Raw genomic sequence first — 17838 nt, 5'->3', positions numbered from 1 at the left:
CATGGTTCCCGTTGAGCCCCACGTCCAGATGGATCTATCAGCTCTCGTTCCTGCGGATCCGCCACGTTACTATGGGGATCCAAGACAGTGTCGTGCATTTGTGGAGCAATGCATGCTACACTTTAAGGCCTACCCTCTCTATTTTCCTTCCGATTGGGCTAAAGTGGCCTTTATGATTGACTACCTAGCGGGTGATGCCTTGAAATGGGTCACCCCCCTATGGGAAGCATGGGATCCTGTCGTCCTTGACCTGCAGGCCTTCCTGGTGGCCTTTCGTATGGTCTTCGAGGACCCTAACCCTGAAGCCCCTGCTGAAGCTTCACTTCCCAATATCCCGGAGCAGCCCCGACGGGTAATGTGTGTGGGTAGCGCAATAGTCCTCCAGCCCAATGAGACTACTGCCCACCCAGAATCCTCACAGGGTGACTACGCTTTCCGGAATACTTCTCCCAACCTCAAGAGGCAGTCCAGACGTGCTAGACGTAGAGGCAAGCCGTCACGCCAGGGTCTGTCCTCCCTGAGACCTCCTGACCCCAACCTTGAAGTCCCTACTGAAGCTTCATCTCCCTGTATCCCAGAGAAGCCCCAACGGGTAATGTGCATGGGTAGTGCACCAGTTCTCCTGCCCGAAGAGACTTCTGCCCATCCAGACTCCACACAGGAGAACTTCCTGCACCCGGCATCAGATGCTTCACCCGCTTTAACCGGTGTGCATGTCCAAGGATGCTCCAAAGCTGTGGTTACCTCAGAGTCTGTGCACCTCTACTACCTGGTGGAGGACCCCCTGTTGCCTCCTGAATCCTCCGGGATACCGCTCGATGACAAATGGAGAGAGACTTCTCTACACCCGGTACTCAATACTTTGTCCGCTTCGTCCTGTGAGCCTGACAATGGGTACCCCAAAGTGGTAGTTACCCCCGAGTCTCTACACCCCTCCGACCAGGCGGAGGACCTCCAGTTGTCTCCTGAACCCTTCGGGGTGCTACCTGGTAGCGAAAGGACAGAGACTCTCCTATACTCTGTACCTGATACCTCGCTCGCTTCGTCCAGTGAGTCCAACCTAGTGTACTCCGAAGCAGAGGTTACTCCCGAGTCTCTACACCCCTCCGACCAGGCGGAGGACCTCCAGTTGTCTCCAGAACCCTTCGGGGTGCTACCTGGTAGCGAAAGGACAGAGACTCTCCTATACTCTGTACCTGATACCTCGCTCGCTTCGTCCACTGAGTCCAACCTAGTGTACTCCGAAGCAGTGGTTACTCCCGAGTCTCTACACCCCTCCGACCAGGCGGAGGACCTCCAGTTGTCTCCAGAACCCTTCTGGGTGCCACCTGGTGGTGAATGGACAGAGACTTTCCTATATCCTAAATCTGATACCTCACTTGCTTCGTCCAGTGAGTCCGACCTAGTGTACTCTGAAGCAGAGGTTACCCGTGAGTCTCTACACCCCTCTGACCAGGCGGAGGACCGCCAGTTGTCTCCAGAACCCTTCGGGGTGCCACCTGGTTGTGAATGGACAGAGACTTTCCTATACTCGGTACCCGATACCTCGCCTGCTTCGTCCAGTGAGTCCGACCTAGTGTACTCTGAAGCAGATGTTTTCTCTGAGCCTCTGCACTCTTCTGACCCGGCGGAGGACCTCCAGTTGTTTCCTGAATCCTCCGGGGTACCACCAGATAACAAAGAGACAGTGACTTTTCCTCATTATGTACCTGATAACCCGTCTATTTCTTCGTGTGAGCTTAACAAGATGTACCTCGAAGCAGAGATTACCCCCAAGTCTCTGTCCCCCTCCAACCCGGTGAAGGACTTCCAGTTGTCTCCTGTACCCTCTGGGGTGCCACCTGAAAATATGTGGAGAGAGACTTCCTTGTGTGCTGTTCCTGGTACTCCACCCGTTTCGTCTGTTGCTGAGGATGGCTGGATAGGAGGTAGCATCCTAGCTAACCAGATGAGATCAGTTTTTCCTGTGGACAGTGGAAGTGATCTCCTTGAAGTGAACGACTGGTCCTCGAATTCCCTGCGGAAGATTCTGGCAGGCCTGAAGAAGAGGGGGCGTAAGGGGGGGGGTACTGTAACATACCTGGCGGCGTCCTTGCATGGTGGTCCATCTCCCACTGTGCAAGAGCGCGCACTTGATCTCCAGTCCAGAATGTCTCTCTGGCTTCCCTCCATGCTGTCTGTTTGTGTCTGTTTCTGCTGCTTAAGGGCGGCGCCCGATCACTTCCTTGCTTTTTGTACCTGCTGTGGGTCACACCCCTTGTGCGTCCTCAGCCTATTGCTGTCTGTCACCTGGTATATAGCTCAGCTGCTCCCATCTATCCCTGCCTGAGCATAGTGTTTCATTCAGTGTGTGCTTGCACGCTGAAGGTGCCAGGTCCCGTTCTGTGTTCTCTTGTCTGCCTATCCTGGAGGCTGTATTTCCAGGCCTGTCTGAACACGCTCCTAGCCTGTTCCTCCTGCCTTCTAGGGGCTGATTACCTAGACCCGCTCCTGTATCTTGTCTGTCCTGTCTGAACACGCTCCTAGCCTGTTCCTCCCGCCTTCTAGGGGCCGATTACCTAGACCCGCTCCTGTATCTTGTCTGTCCTGTCTGAACACGCTCCTTGCCTGTTCGTCCCGCCTCTCTGGGGGCCGTATTCCCAGACCCGCTCCTGTATCCCGCTGCAGTGTCGGTCTCCTCCGTACGCTCAGTTCCAGTCTGAACTCTCTCCTATCCTTTACCTGTTTTGCCTCTATGTCCGTTCCTTTCCTTTTTCTGCAGAGTCTTAACTTGTACCTAACTCCTGTTTGTTGTCTCTGTACTCCCGTTTGTGGTCCACTCGTTACTTCACTGCAAGTACCCTGTGGGTATCTGGCTCTGCCTTTCTCTTCCTGTCTGTTCTGTGTGAACAGAGCCCTGTCCCCCCTACTCAGCCTTGCCTGCTCTGACTCCTTTGCTCACTGCTCCGGCGGTTCTAGCCTGCTCTGACTCCTTTGCTCACCGCTCCGGCGGTTCTAGCCTGCTCTGACTCCTTTGCTCACCGCTCCGGTGGTTCTAGTCTGCTCTGACTCCTTTGCTTACCGCTCCGGCGGTTCTAGCCTGCTCTGACTCCTTTGCTCGCTGCTCCGGCAGCCTTGCTCTGCTCTGACCCTTTTGCTCGCTGCTCCGGCAGTCTCGCTCCACTCTTGCTCACCGCTCCAGGCGTCCTCGTCCTGCTTTACTCTTGCTCACTGCTCCAGCAGTCTCGCTCAGCTCTGATCCTTTGTTCACCGCTCCTGGCGGCCTTGTCCTGCTCTACTCTTGCTCACCGCTCCAGGCGGCCTTGTCCTGCCCTGTTCTCGCTCACCTCTCTGGGCGGCCTCACTCTGCTGTGTTTGTCCGCCACATCTGTGGTTCTGTTCCTGAGTCCCAGTGTGTACTGTGTCCTATCCCGCCAGTGTCCCTACCTGCTAGTGCCTCCCTGTCTGCACTCTAGCTGTGCTTGCCTGTACCCCTCTGCCTGTATTGTTCCTGAGTCCCAGTGTGTACTGGGTCCTATCCCGCCTGTGTTCCTACCTGCTAGTGCCTCCCTGTCTGCACTCTAGCTGTGCTTGCCTGTACCCCCCTGCCTGCATACCCGCCTGCCTGCATACCAGTCGTGCCTGCCTATACCCACCAGTCTGTGTGCCAGCCTACCAGTCTGTTCCTGTATTCGCCTGTGTGGGTCAACAGCCGTGTCCGGGGTCTGTCCTGGAGTAGCACCTGGTCCCTCTGCTCGGTTCCTCCTTGGTGCACTGGCGTCGTATGCCGTCGTGCGACCCTGGTCGGATCGGGTGAATACCTAGTTACGCCCCTCCAGGCATTCACTCTCCGGCACGGTCCAGTGGAATCACTACAATCACACGCACACGCCGCTCAGCCCGGGCGTGTGCATAACAAAAACCATTTACAACCATACATAACAACGAGATATCAACATACATGGTACAAATATAAAAAAAATGTATCCAAAAATGGCGCCAAGGAGCAGAGGGGAGGGGTGTATACAGTCACATGTCTATTACGGTCACACGTCTAAAACAGACCATCTGAAGATATGCGATTACAAGTATTTTCTACTAGGTAGGGAAAATTAACATATGTTGAAATGTGCCAGAGCCCAAATGAATAAATAAATAAAATAGTGTTAAAATATGTTAGTATCGACGTGATATGCGTCTTGAGATGCAAACTGGTAGTAAGAGGAAAAAAAGAAGAACCAAGGAGTGAATTGCTACCTGTAGAGCTATAGGTCAGAGCGATTAACAGCTGGGCTAGTGGGTTTATACAAGTTCAAATAACCTAGTAACTAAAATTATATATGAAAATAAAATTTTTAATTATTGAATTGATTGCTCCTCATGTTCTTATATGTATTTTAGTGGTTTTATACAAATATAAATATTTATATCCATGTTCATTTTATTTATTTCAATTTGAATAAAATTCAATAAAAACACTTATTTGAATTAAAAACATAGTGAGCTCACACTTCACTGCCTGAGGAGCCGGCACAGAGAACGGAGAATTTTCATAGCATGTATTTCTATGATGTCAGTTTAGGTGGACAGCCAAGTCTTAGTAGATTTACAGTTGTGCCACACTCTTTCCATTTTTGGACGATGGATTGAACAGTGATCCGTGTGATGTTCAGAGCTTGAGCTATTTTTTCTTATAACTAGTGTTGAGCATTCCGATACTGAAATATCGGGTATCGGCCGATATTCGCGGTATCGGAATTCCGATACTTAATTCCGATACTTTTAGAATATCGAATACCGGAATCGGAAGTTCCCATAATGCCTGCGCTCTGCAGTGTCTCTGAAGGATGACAAGCTGGATGGCAGCGCTCAGCTGCGATCCAGCCTGTCATCAGAATGCCATCCCAGCGTGAGAGAATTCTCCTGATTGTTTAAAAGCCGGCGGGCGGTAAAAAGGCGCCGGCTTTTAAACAATCACACAGCCCCATACTGCTTCCCCGCAGCCTCCCACCCCGATCCTCCGCTCCCCTCGCCACCTCCCATCCCGATCGTAAGTTAGGACCGGGCGGGGAGCGCAGCACCAAGGAGCGGGGAGCGAAGGACCCGGGCGGGGAAACCGGCAGTGAAAAGACTTCACCGCCGGCTTTCCCGTTCTGTGCTGCGCTTTCCCGCCGGTTATTTCAAATGAACAGCTGAGGTATCAGGTGATGCCGATCAGCTGTTCATTTGAAGTAGCCGCGGTGCCCTCGGAGGGTTCATGTGAGTTCATGCTTGACTGCATTGCATGAACTCACATGAACTTTCCCACGGCCGCACAGGTCAGCCTCACCTCCCAGACCATCAGCCCATCATGTTTAGTGTGTGTGGGTGTCTGTGCGATGTGTGTGGGTGTGCGCGGTGTCTGTGCGATGTCTGCCGGTGTCTGCATGCAGGCAAACATAGGCCGATGTGACACTACTACTCCCATTGGCCTATGTCTGTCCCCCGTCCACTCGTGCCAGCAGGATCAGCTCGATGGGAGCAGAAGTTCCCATCAGCCTGATCCAGCTATTTAAACTGCCCCATGGTCCCCAATAAATGTTAAATACATGTCATTGGTGGCCAGTGGTTACCTACAATGAATTAGTTTATACATTACCTGTCCCCGCCGATCGCCACCTAAAATAAAGTAAAAAATAAAAAAATACACCTATACTCACCTAGACACCTAATTCCCCGAAGCCACCGATCTCCTGTAATAAAATATAAAATAATAAACCACAACCTTATCCTTACCCCTCCGTAGTAGTCCACGAGTGTCCCACGATGATCTCCACTTTAGAGCAGCCACATAGAATGTGACTGCTCTGAACCGCTGCCGCCGCTAGAATGATGGGGCCGTAAAGCAGCCCCGTCACTGCATAAGCGGGTTCGCCAGAGTTCAGGCAGCGCTGCTCCGGTTAGCTGCTTTACGGCCCCGCTGTACCGTGAGAAATTCCCACGGTACAGCAGTGCCGTAAAGGAGGTCTCCGGAGCTGCGCTGACTGAATGCACTCCGGTGACCTCAGTCAGTGGCTCCCGCTGCCGGGAGCGGACGTGTTCCCGGCAGTGTGAGCTTACAGCAGCCATGCACAGCTGTCACCATCTCCATATGTGACAGCTGTGCATGAGAGATAAGCGCAGGAATGTGGACAGGTAACTATTTTTTTTTTAGTAAACTAAGAATTAAATAAAATGGTGTGTTTTATTTCAAATAAATTATTTTTTTCTGGGTGTAGTGTGTGTTTTTTATTTTTAACACTTTGTAGGTTAGTAATGGGGGTGTCTTATAGACGCCCATCATTACTAACCTGGGCTTCATGGCAGCTGGCGCTGACATCAACCCCACCACTATTACCCCCTGCCACCGCACCAGGGCAGCGTGGAAGAGCGAGGCTAAGTGCCAGAATTGGCGCATCCTATGGATGCGCCATTTCTGGGGCGGTTGACGGCTGGTGTTTCTAGCCTGGTAGGGGGCCAATATTCATGGCACCCTTCCTGGGCTATTAATATCAGCCCCCAGCTGTCTGCCTAGCCTTTGCTAGCTATTAAATTAGGGGGGACCCCACGTCATTTTTTTGGGGGGGTCCCCCATTTAAATAGCTAGTAAAGGCTAGGTATTCCGCTGGGGGCTGATATTAGTAGCCTGGGAAGCTCCGTGGGTATTACCCCCTTCCCAGGCTTCAAACATCTGCCCCAGCTGTCTGCTTAACCTCCACTAGAGCCTAAAATTATGGGGAACCCTACGCCAATTTTATTTTTAATAAATCCTTTATTTTAACACTAAATGACACTTGAGGGGTTAATAAAGATGCAGTCCCTAAATTATTATTTATTTTTTAATTAATTTTTCCCAAAAATTTTGACGTGGGCTTTGCCATATTTTTTTATGCCAGCCAGGTACAGCAGGCAGGAACGGGCTGCCCCCAACTCCCAGCTGCCTATTTGTACCTGGCCGGACACAACAATATAGGGAAGCCCTTTTTTTCTTTATTATTTCATGAAATAATTTAAAAAAAATTGACGTGGGGCTTCGCACTATATTTGTGTCCAGCCAGGTACAGCAGGCAGGAACGGGCTGCCCCCAACCACCAGCTGCCTATTTGTACCTGGCTGGACACAACAATATAGGGAAGCCCTTTTTTTTTAATTATTTCATGAAATAATTGAAAAAAATTGACGTGGGGCTTCGCCCTGTTTTTGTGTCCAGCCAGGTACAACTAGGCAGCTGGGGGCTGGAATCTGCAGCGCAGGGAGGCCCAAGCTTTCTGGGCCCCCCCCCCCCCTGCAAATTGCAGTCCGCAGCCACCCCGGAAAATGGCGCGTTCATAGAAGCGCCATCTTCTGGCGCTGTACCCAGCTCATCCAGGGCCCTGGTGCGGTGGCTCACTGGGTAATAAAGGGGTTAGGGCCAGCTTGGTATTATCAGCTGGCCCTAAGCCCGAAATTCATGGGGTCACGCCAATATTAGACATGACCACCATGAATTTCTAGTAAAGTATTTAAAAAAAACACAACACCCAGAAAAAAGTCCTTTAATTGAAATAAACACACAATTCTTTATTGTTCTAAATTAAACCATACTTACCGTCACGCGCATTCCAGCTGAAGCCAACGATCTCCTGCAATAAAAGAAAAATAATAAAGCAACATCATCCTTACCTTTCCATGGTTCCCACGACAGCTTCAGCTCTGCTACATCGAGATGACAGGCTGGACCGCAGCAGAACACTGCCATCCAGCCTGTCATCCCGCAGACACTGAGAAGCGCAGGCATGCTTGCGCTCCTCAGTGTCTCGCTGTGACGGCATAAAGATGAGCCGAGGTCATGTCCAATGAACTTGGCTCACCTCATGCATGTCACTGACAGCGTGGGAAAATTCTCCTGCACTCAGCGCTTCAGCGTGAGAATTCTCCCACGCTGTCAGTGACGTGCATGAGGTCAGCTGAGTTCATTGGACATGAACTCACCTCATGCACGTCACTGACAGCGTGGGAAAATTCTCACGCTGAAGCGCTGAGTGCAGGAGAATTTTCCCACGCTGTCAGTGACGTGCATGAGGTGAGCCGAGTTCATTGGACATGACCTCGGCTCATCTTTATGCCGTCACAGCGAGACACTGAGGAGCGCAAGCATGCCTGCGCTTCTCAGTGTCTGCGGGATGACAGGCTGGATGGCAGCGTTCTGCTGCGGTCCAGCCTGTCATCTCGATGTAGCAGAGCTGAAGCTGTCGTGGGAACCATGGAAAGGTAAGGATGATGTTGCTTTATTATTTTTCTTTTATTGCAGGAGATCGTTGGCTTCAGCTGGAATGGGCGTGACGGTAAGTATGGTTTAATTTAGAACAATAAAGAATTGTGTCTTTATTTCAATTAAAGGACTTTATTCTGGGTGTTTGTGTTTTTTTTAACTTTGACTATGGGGTTAGTAATGGGGGTGTCTTATAGACGCCTCTCCATTACTAACCTGGGCTTGATGTCAGCTGGCATTATAAGCTGACATCAACCCCAGCCCTATTACCCCACTGCCACCGCTACAGGGCAGTGGGAAGAGCGAGGCTAAGTGCCGGAATTGGCGCATCCTATGGATGCGCCATTTCTGGGGCGGCTGACGGCTGGTGTTTCTAGCCTGGGAGGGGGCCAATATTCATGGCACCCTTCCTGGGCTATTAATATCAGCCCCCAGCTGTCTGCCTAGCCTTTGCTAGCTACTAAATTAGGGGGGACCCCACGTCATTTTTTTGGGGGGTCCCCCATTTTAATAGCTAGTAAAGGCTAGGTATTCCGCTGGGGGCTGATATTAGTAGCCTGGGAAGCTCCGTGGGTATTACCCCCTTCCCAGGCTTCAAGCATCTGCCCCAGCCGTCTGCTTAACCTCCGCTAGAGACTAAAATTACGGGGAACCCTACGCCAATTTTTTTTTAAATAAATCCTTTATTTTAACACTAAATGACAAGTACAGTAATCAACACTGTCACTGTACTTCATATATATGTGACTGACATGCTTCTATCTATCTAATCTTTGTGTGATTCTCTATTCCTTCTATTCTAAATTGTCGGGTACCGCTGCTGAATTGCCGGCCGGCTTTTTTAAAGAGACGGTGCATGAAAACACTATTGTTTTTTTAAATAAATCCTTTACACTAAATGACAAGTACAGTAATCAACACTGTCACTGTACTTCATATATATGTGACTGACATGTTTCTATCTATCTAATCTATGTGTGAAGCTCTATGCTTTCTGTTGTAAATTGTCGGGTAAAGGTGTATGCCGCTGCTGAATTGCCGGCTTTTCGCGTAATACATTCTACATTATTCTTAGTTGTTTTACTTCATGTAGAATTAACCTACAAGGAAAGAAAGGGTTTATTTTCATTTCGATATTTGTGTCCCATTGACTTGCATTGGTTTCCGGTATCGGAATCGGCGATATCCGATACTTTTTGGGTATCGGTCCGATCCAATCCGATACGATATTTCCTGATATCGGAAGGTATCGCTCAACACTACTTATAACCTATCCCTACTTTACTGTTCTCCACAACTTCATCCCTGACCTGTCTGGTGTGTTTCTCGGTTTCTTTGGTTTGATTCCTAATGGTCTTAAACAAATCTCTGAGGCCTTCGCAGAACAGCTGTAATTATACTGAGAATAAATTACACACAGGTGGGCTCAGTTTACTAATTTTGTGACTTCTGGGGGCAATTGGTCACTTAGGGCCATTTTTCAGATTTCACAATTTTCAGATTTATATTTTTAAAATAATTAGAAAACCATGTATCATTTCCTTTACACTTCACAACTACTTTCTAATCAATGGAATATCACATAAATCCCAATAAAATACATTTAAGTTTGTGGTTGTAATGTGGAAAAGTTCACGTTTCATGAATACTTGACTTTCCTCTCGTGGTGAAGTTACTCCCTAAGTATGGCTTTATAAAATGAAGCTAACCATAAACAGCATGATTTCTTTAACCCTGCTGTACTGTTCGTATTGGCTATACACTTGTACTGTTCGGGTCAATATGACCCGACCTATTACAGTCTGTTAATTTTGACATTTAGCTACCCTAATCATTTTATTTGAATACCAATTGCATTATTTAACTGTATGTGAACATGGTTGGTCAAAAACAAATGAAAATCAAAACTTCAGTTTGCTTTATTTTCTTTAGAAAAAGGTTGTACATGTTCACTTAAATTCAGGTATTCTTACATTCTGCCCAGAAATAGCTCACATGTGCTTTACATAAATATTTACTACAACTAGGACATATTTTTTTTATCACACGAAGATGGACAAATGCTGCATCTTTTCCTTTTTAGTCTTTTTCCAGTGCTGGTGGAGGCCGTGGCTTCACTTTGTTGAGCATGCTGCTGGATACGGTTTACTATGGCTGCTGCTCCTTCACTTCGGGGTTTTACGTTTCTTCCTAAAATAGATGGCATAACAAGTGACTTTCCTAATTCTTTATGCAGTTTATTGGCGTTCCAATCAGAGTTTATTTGACGCCATAAAACAAATGCATTGTAGGCAGATACATCAAGAATGTTATAAAATAAAACCATTGGCCATCGATTGGCTTTGCGTCTGCTTGTGTACGTATAATCAATAGAAATAAATTGTCTTAGAAACCATTATCTAGAGTTGCTGCTTTAACCAAATAATAAAAGGAGGAGAACAACTCAGCATATAATGCAAAAAATTAATTTATTAGTGAAATATACACATAAAAAGTATAAATAGAAAAAGAAGAAACCAAGAGATACCTGGAAGGTAGCTTTTCAAGCCAGGTACATTATTAATAGTAATAGTAATATTAATATTAAGCACAATTAGATACATATAGAGTAGCCTAGGTAATATAGTCAATCATGATCATAGGTCCAAATAAATCGTCGCTCCCATCAGAAAAAGTCCCAGCGTAGTTTCAATCTCACTGCTCTCCACATGAGGATGATTATTTTAGAGAGGATTTCCGCAATAATGGACTAATAGAGAAAATAATGAAAAGAGAAAGAGAAATAATCAATAAAAACATCAATTTAAAAATATAAAAAATATATAATAATATATATTACCCCATATTTTGACCACTCGAAACTCACACAAAGATTATGTATTTGTGAGAATAGATTGTGCAGAAAATGACATATGGCTACAAAAATGAAGAAAAACTTGAAGACTCATTTAGGCCGTTTGGTGTCACCGTGTCCAAACACATAATCCACTGTGACTCTTTCTGGGCAAGCACTCTCTTGACATTACCTCCCCGAATGCCCATGTGTACCACATCAATACCACGTACCATAAAAGAGCGGGAATTACAATTATGTTTAGTCTTAAAGTGACGTGGTATCGTTTTGAGTTTTTTTTGGGCTGTGCTTTTCTGCCAGGTAATGAGCTCATGGAACTATAATGTGTGAGCACTTTGATTCTGACACAGATTCTCCCATAACATAGCAAGGGTTTTTCTTGCTAGTACTAGTGGGCTTATATGTATTTGGGCTGATTTCTGTGTCTTTGCCCATAGCCACTTATGGTGTTGAATGTTCACCATTCTGTTATCCTTTACTATTTTGGGCAAATGTGCAATCCTATAGATTCATAGGTCTGTTATGATCTTACTATTAATAATGTACCTGGTGTGAAAAGCTACCTTCCAGGTATCTCTTGGTTTCTTCTTTTTATATTTATACTTTTTATGTGTATATTTCACTAATAAATTAAATTTTTGCATTATATGCTGAGTTGTTCTCCTTTTATTATGTCTTTTCAGCATGCTTAGGGACAGACGTTTGTCATTTGACATGCTATTTGTCCATTTCTTGTATATTTGATGGCATCTTTTGTGTACTTTGCTTTAACCAAATGTAGAAATATCAATGAGTTCGGTAAATAGATCTAATTGCTGATCACAGACCAAACAGTAACAGCAAACCTTAAAATGATGTAAATTTTATTAACCCAAAATACAAACAAACAAAAACACATGAAAATATAAAAAAGCACCTCCAGCTGTGAGGGACTAGAGCAGGGGTCCTCAAACTATGGCCCGCGGGCCACATGCGGCCCGCGGAGGACTTTCATCCGGCCCGCCGGGCTATGGGCGGAGGAGAGGAGAGCGGTGCCATTGCCCACCCTTCCCCCCGCTTGCTCAGGGCCCCGGCAGCCGGATACTTACCTCTCCCCGTGCCTCCGCAGATCCACTGTCTTCCGTGCTCTGCGCTTCCTGTGACGTCTCAAGTCACGTCTTTACACCGCGCCCTCCCGAGTACTGTCATAGGCAGCGCAGAGCAGGACAACGCCGCCGCGACGCTGGAGTCCAGACCAGAGCAGCGGCAGCAAGTGAGAAGTGAGGTGAGTATTGGATTTTTTTATAGGTCATTATATGAAGGGTGACATCCTGCAAGGGGTATAATATGGGGGGTGACATCCTGCATGGGGTATAATATGGGGGGGTGACATCCTGCATGGGGCATGATATGGGGGGAAAGGGACATCCTGCATGGGGCATAATATGGGGGGAGAGGTGACATGCTGCATGGGGCATAATATGGGGGGGTGACATGCTGCATGGGGTATAATATGGGGGGGTGACATCCTGCATGGGGCATGATATGGGGGAAAGGGACATCCTGCATGGGGCATAATATGGGGGGAGAGGTGACATGCTGCATGGGGCATAATATGGGGGGGGTGACATGCTGCATGGGGCATAATATGGGTGGGTGACATCCTGCATGTGGCATTATATGGGGGGGTGACATGCTGCATGGGGCATTATATGGGAGGTGATATGCGGCATGGGGCATTATATGGGGGGTGACATGCTGCATGGGGCATTATATGGGGGGATGACATGCTGCATGGGGCATTATAAAGACAGGGGAGTGATATCCTGCATGGGGCATTATATGGGGGGGTGACATCCTGCATGGGGCATTATATGGGGGGTGACATCCTGCATCTGGCATTATATGGGGGGTGACATGCTGCATGGGGCATTATATGGGGGGTGACATGCTGCATTTTATGGGGGGGTGACATGCTGCATGGGGCATTATAAAGACAGGGGAGTGATATCCTGCATGGGGCATTATATGGGGGGGTGACATCCTGCTTGGGGCATTATATGGGGGGTGACATCCTGCATGGGGCATGATATGGGGGGTGACATCCTGCATGGGGCATTATATGGGGGGGAAAGGGACATCCTGCATGGGGCATTATATGGGGGGTGGCATCCAGCATGGGGCATTATAAGGGGGGGAACAGCCTGCATATGGCATTATAAGGGGGAAACAGCCTGCCTATTGGGAACATTTACCTGCCCATTGAGGACCTATGCTGCCTATTGGGGACCTATGCTGCCTATTGGGGACCTATGCTGCCTATTGGGGACCTATGCTGCCTATTGGGGTCCTTTGCTGCCTATTGGGGACATTTACCTGCCTATTGTGGACATTTACCTGCCTATTGGGGATATTTACCTGCCTATTGGGGACCTATGCTGCCTATTGGGTACATTTACCTGCCTATTGGGGACCTATGCTGCCTATTGGGTACAGTTACTTACCTATTGAAATACCGGTTGATTTAACTTTACTTGTTCTTCATTTTAAATATTGTATTTGTTCCTGTATTGTTTTTTTTACTTCAAAATAAGATATGTGCAGTGTGCATAGGAATTTGTTCATAGTTTTTTTTAAAAACTATATTCCGGCCCTCCAATGGTCTGAGGGACCGTGAACTGGCCCCCTGTTTAAAAAGTTTGAGGACCCCTGGACTAGAGGATGTGTTGGACACCTAACCTAAGAGCCATAAGTATAGTATGCTATAAGGCAGAATCAAAAGCCAGTTTAACAATCTCCCCAGAATGCAATATATAAAGTCAGTGCTTGTAACAGCGGAGATAGTACATAGGGATATCATGCCATACCTTAATGAAATAGCTGTAGTATAGATGTCAGTGCAATTCCTGGTCCCTCCACCCCTACGCACGTTTCGCCAAAGACTTCCTCAGAAGGCGTGGTTTAGCAAGGCACGTTAGTATTTTTATATGTAGTGACAATCTATTGAAAGATCTTAATGCAGGCATGTGATGGATGTAATATCCGGAGCCATCAGCGCATGACACTCCCGTCGCGCCTCCTATCCAATGTGACGTCCTGTCTCCGGCCTGTGTGACCCACGCTGGCAGTGTCTCCAGGGTTACCTAGCAATGTGCTGCGCGTGCGTTCCCTCTATGACCGGAGTCCTCGGAGTGCGGATAAAGAGCGCATGCGCACTTCCAGAATAGTACTTGTCAGTAATGTAGCTTGTAAAATAGGAAACCATGCTTTGCAGTAATGGGATTGTGTAATGTAGGGGGGAGTGTGTGTGACATATACTAGACTCACAAAATGCTGAATGGAGACCTCTTCATTTATACTGGTTAAAGTGACTCGTTCTATGTGCAGAAAGGAACATAATTAATATTAATATATGTGAATGAAAATTAATTACTATCTAAAGTGACATGTGCTATGTGCGTGAACTATAAGACTAAAATAAATAAACAAATAAAAATGGATGTCATCATTTTCTATGGAAGAATTAATTTACAGTGGGGAAAAAAAGTATTTAGTCAGCCACCAATTGTTCAAGTTCTCCCACTTAAATAGATGAGAGAGGCCTGTAATTGACATCATAGGTAGACCTCAGCTGTAAGAGACACAATGAGAAAACAAATCCTGAAAATCATATTGATTTGGAAAGACATTTTTTTCAAATTTTGGTGGAAAATAAGTATTTGGTCAATTACAAAAGTTCATCTCAATACTTTGTTATATATCCTTTGTTGGCAATGACAGAGGTCAAACGTTTTTTGTAAGTCTTCACAAGGTTGGCACACACTGTTGCTGGTATGTTGGCCCATTCCTCCATGCAGATCTCCTCTACAGCAGTGATGTTTTGGGGCTGTCGCTTGGCAACACGGACTTTCAACTCCCTCCAAAGGTTTTCTATAAAGTTTAGATCTGGAGACTGGCTAGGCCACTCCAGGAACTTGAAATGCTTCTTACGAAGAAACTCCTTTGTTGCCCTGGTGGTGTGCTTAGGATCATTGTCATGCTGAAAGACCCAGCCACGTTTCATCTTAAATGTCCTTGTTAATGGAAGGAGGTTTGCACTCAAAATCTCACGATACATGGCCCCATTCATTCTTTCATGTACACAGATCAGTCGTCCTGGTCCCTTGACAGAGAAACAGCCCCAAAGCATGATGTTTCCACCCCCATGCTTCACAGTAGGTATGGTGTTCTTTGGATGCAACTCCGCATTCTTTCTCCTCCAAACACAACGAGTTGTGTTTCTACCAAACAGTTCTACTTTGGTTTCATCTGACCATATGACATTCTCCCAATACTCTTCTGGATCATCCAAATGCTCTCTAGCAAACTTCAGACAGGCCCGGACATGTAATGGCTTAAGCAGGGGGACACATCTTGCACTGCAGGATCTGAGTCCCTGGCGGCGTAGTGTGTTACCGATGGTAGCCTGTGTAATGTTGATCCCAGCTCTCTGCAGGTCATTCACTAGGTCCCCCCGTGTTGTTCTGGGATTTTTGCTCATCGTTCTTGAGATCATTTTGAACCCATGGGGTGAGATCTTGTGTGGAGCCCCAGATCGAGGGAGATTATCAGTGGTCTTGTATGTCTTCCATTTTCTAATTATTGCTCCCACAGTTGATTTCTTCACACCAAGCTGCTTGCCTATTGCAGATTCAGTTTTCCCAGCTTGGTGCAGGACTACAATTTTGTTTCTGGTGTCCTTCGACAGCTCTTTAGTCTTCACCATAGTGGAGTTTGGAGTGTGACTGTTTGAGGTTGCGGACAGGTGTCTTTTATACTGATAACAAGTTCAAACAGGTGCCAGTACTACAGGTAATGAGTGGAGGACAGAGGAGCCTCTTAAAGAAGAAGTTACAGGTCTGTGAGAGACAGAATTCTTGCTTGTTTGTAATTGACCAAATACTTATTTTCCACCAAAATTTGAAAAAAAAATTGTTCCAAATCAGACAATGTGATTTTCAGGATTTGTTTTCTCATTTTGTCTCTCATAGTTGAGGTCTACCTATGATGTCAATTACAGGCCTCTCGCATCTTTTTAAGTGGGAGAACTTGCACAATTGGTGGCTGACTAAATACTTTTTTTCCCCACTGTATAGTAATATGACTAGAAATAACAAAGATAGAGAGACTACGAAAGGAAGAAAGATCATTCCATATCCCAATAGAATTAACAAACTAGATTACCAAAACGGTACAAATATAAGGTTCTGAAGTGACAAAAAGTGATTCCCAGGAATCAAAGTGACAATATATAATAGTAATAATAATAGCCTTACTTTTAAAGAATGCATAAACTATAAAATTAGAATGTAAAATAGATTATATAAATTGTAAAGTGATAGTGCTTGGATAAAAACCCTATGAATAATATATAAATAAGCATATAAATATATGTGCTCCAATGCAAAAAAAAATGTTTTCAAATATAACTATACCAATCAAAACCAACTATCAATAGATGTACATTCCTATCATTAATACCGAGAATGTACCTAAAAATGTGCATAAATTATATCATATAAAATTTCTCATTAGATGAGTACCCATACCTATAGACATACAAACATACACTAGTGAAATAAATGGTGTGGATATAAACACGGGGCCCATCAGATATGTTATTCCACACTAATAGCCATTGATGGATTGAATTAAAGTTTAAAAGGAAAAAAAAAAAGAGTCCACTTATTGTATGAGTTTTTCTTTGATTCACAGGCTCCACTGATGAACAACAAGTGCCAAAACGCAAGAAGCAAGGCTTATAACAGATAATATACTACAGCAAAACAGACCAGTACTCAAAGCCCATCCATCTGCAGTGACTTGCAAATATATCGAGCGCACGGACCTGCAGGAACTGGAGAAATCGATAAACAATAATAGATGCAATAAATAATCCACAATGATATGAATCTTTTATGTGACTGAAAATATGGTGGGAGATCTGTTTAAAACACTATCGGTCATATTGACCTGAACAGTACATGTGTAACAATTATTATTTCATACAGAAAAAATGTAAAAAGAAACCACTCATAATAGCAACACCTATCCATAAACAAATTCACCTAACCACGATTTGCAGATCCTCATAATAAATAATCTTCACAAACTTTTTTTTTGGGGCCAAATAGACCCGAACAGTACAGCAGGGTTAATTGTTTTATTAAATATCATAGTCCAATTGTAGATTTTATAATGCACTTTCTGAAATGCAGAAATCTAAAGTATGTGATCTATTTTTACACAATTCATTTTTTTTATATTTTTGCATCTGCTGTAAAAGTTTCAATTAGTGCTTTATCAAGGTGAAATGCAGAGAAGGCCATAGGAAGGTATGAACCGCCTGTGAGTACACTCACTGGGACATGTGTGATTCTGCAGACCTCATCACTAGTTCCATTATTTCTATAATACATTTACACACATTTGCATTCAAGTTGATAAGGTTTCTGTCTACTACAGGGCAATCCACTTTTTCCCTTCTTGCCATTGGCCTAAGTAAAGAATTACTATGTTTCCAGGGCAAGGTAACAGGACTCAGGTAACACAAACCCATGTTTATGCTATGCTCTATGTTACCCTGGGCACACAGGTAATGACTGCAGCTTACTTCAAATTGTGCCTTGTTTTATTCTGCTGTGCGAAACATAACATCACACCTTTTTTGCCCAAATCATTCTGAAATGGACACGTTTTCACACTAAACACAGCCTGG

At 45.6% G+C, this 17838-nt stretch overlaps 1 protein-coding gene across 1 annotated transcript in view; it reads left to right on the top strand.

Moving 5' to 3' along the window:
* The window catches only part of SCAF8 (SR-related CTD associated factor 8), a 438319-nt gene extending 421059 nt beyond the window's left edge, over nucleotides 1-17260 (top strand). The window contains exon 25 of the transcript XR_012318088.1: nucleotides 16836-17260. The gene's annotated coding sequence lies outside the window, so the exon portion shown is untranslated. The remainder of the gene's footprint in view (nucleotides 1-16835) is intronic.
* The last annotated feature ends 578 nt before the right edge of the window (nucleotides 17261-17838 follow it).

The sequence above is a fragment of the Phyllobates terribilis genome, unplaced genomic scaffold, assembly GCF_046119375.1.
Source record: "Phyllobates terribilis strain yellow unplaced genomic scaffold, ASM4611937v1 Scaffold_3__8_contigs__length_932513732, whole genome shotgun sequence".
NCBI lineage: Eukaryota > Metazoa > Chordata > Amphibia > Anura > Dendrobatidae > Phyllobates > Phyllobates terribilis.
This window is presented reverse-complemented; position numbering and strand designations above follow the sequence as displayed.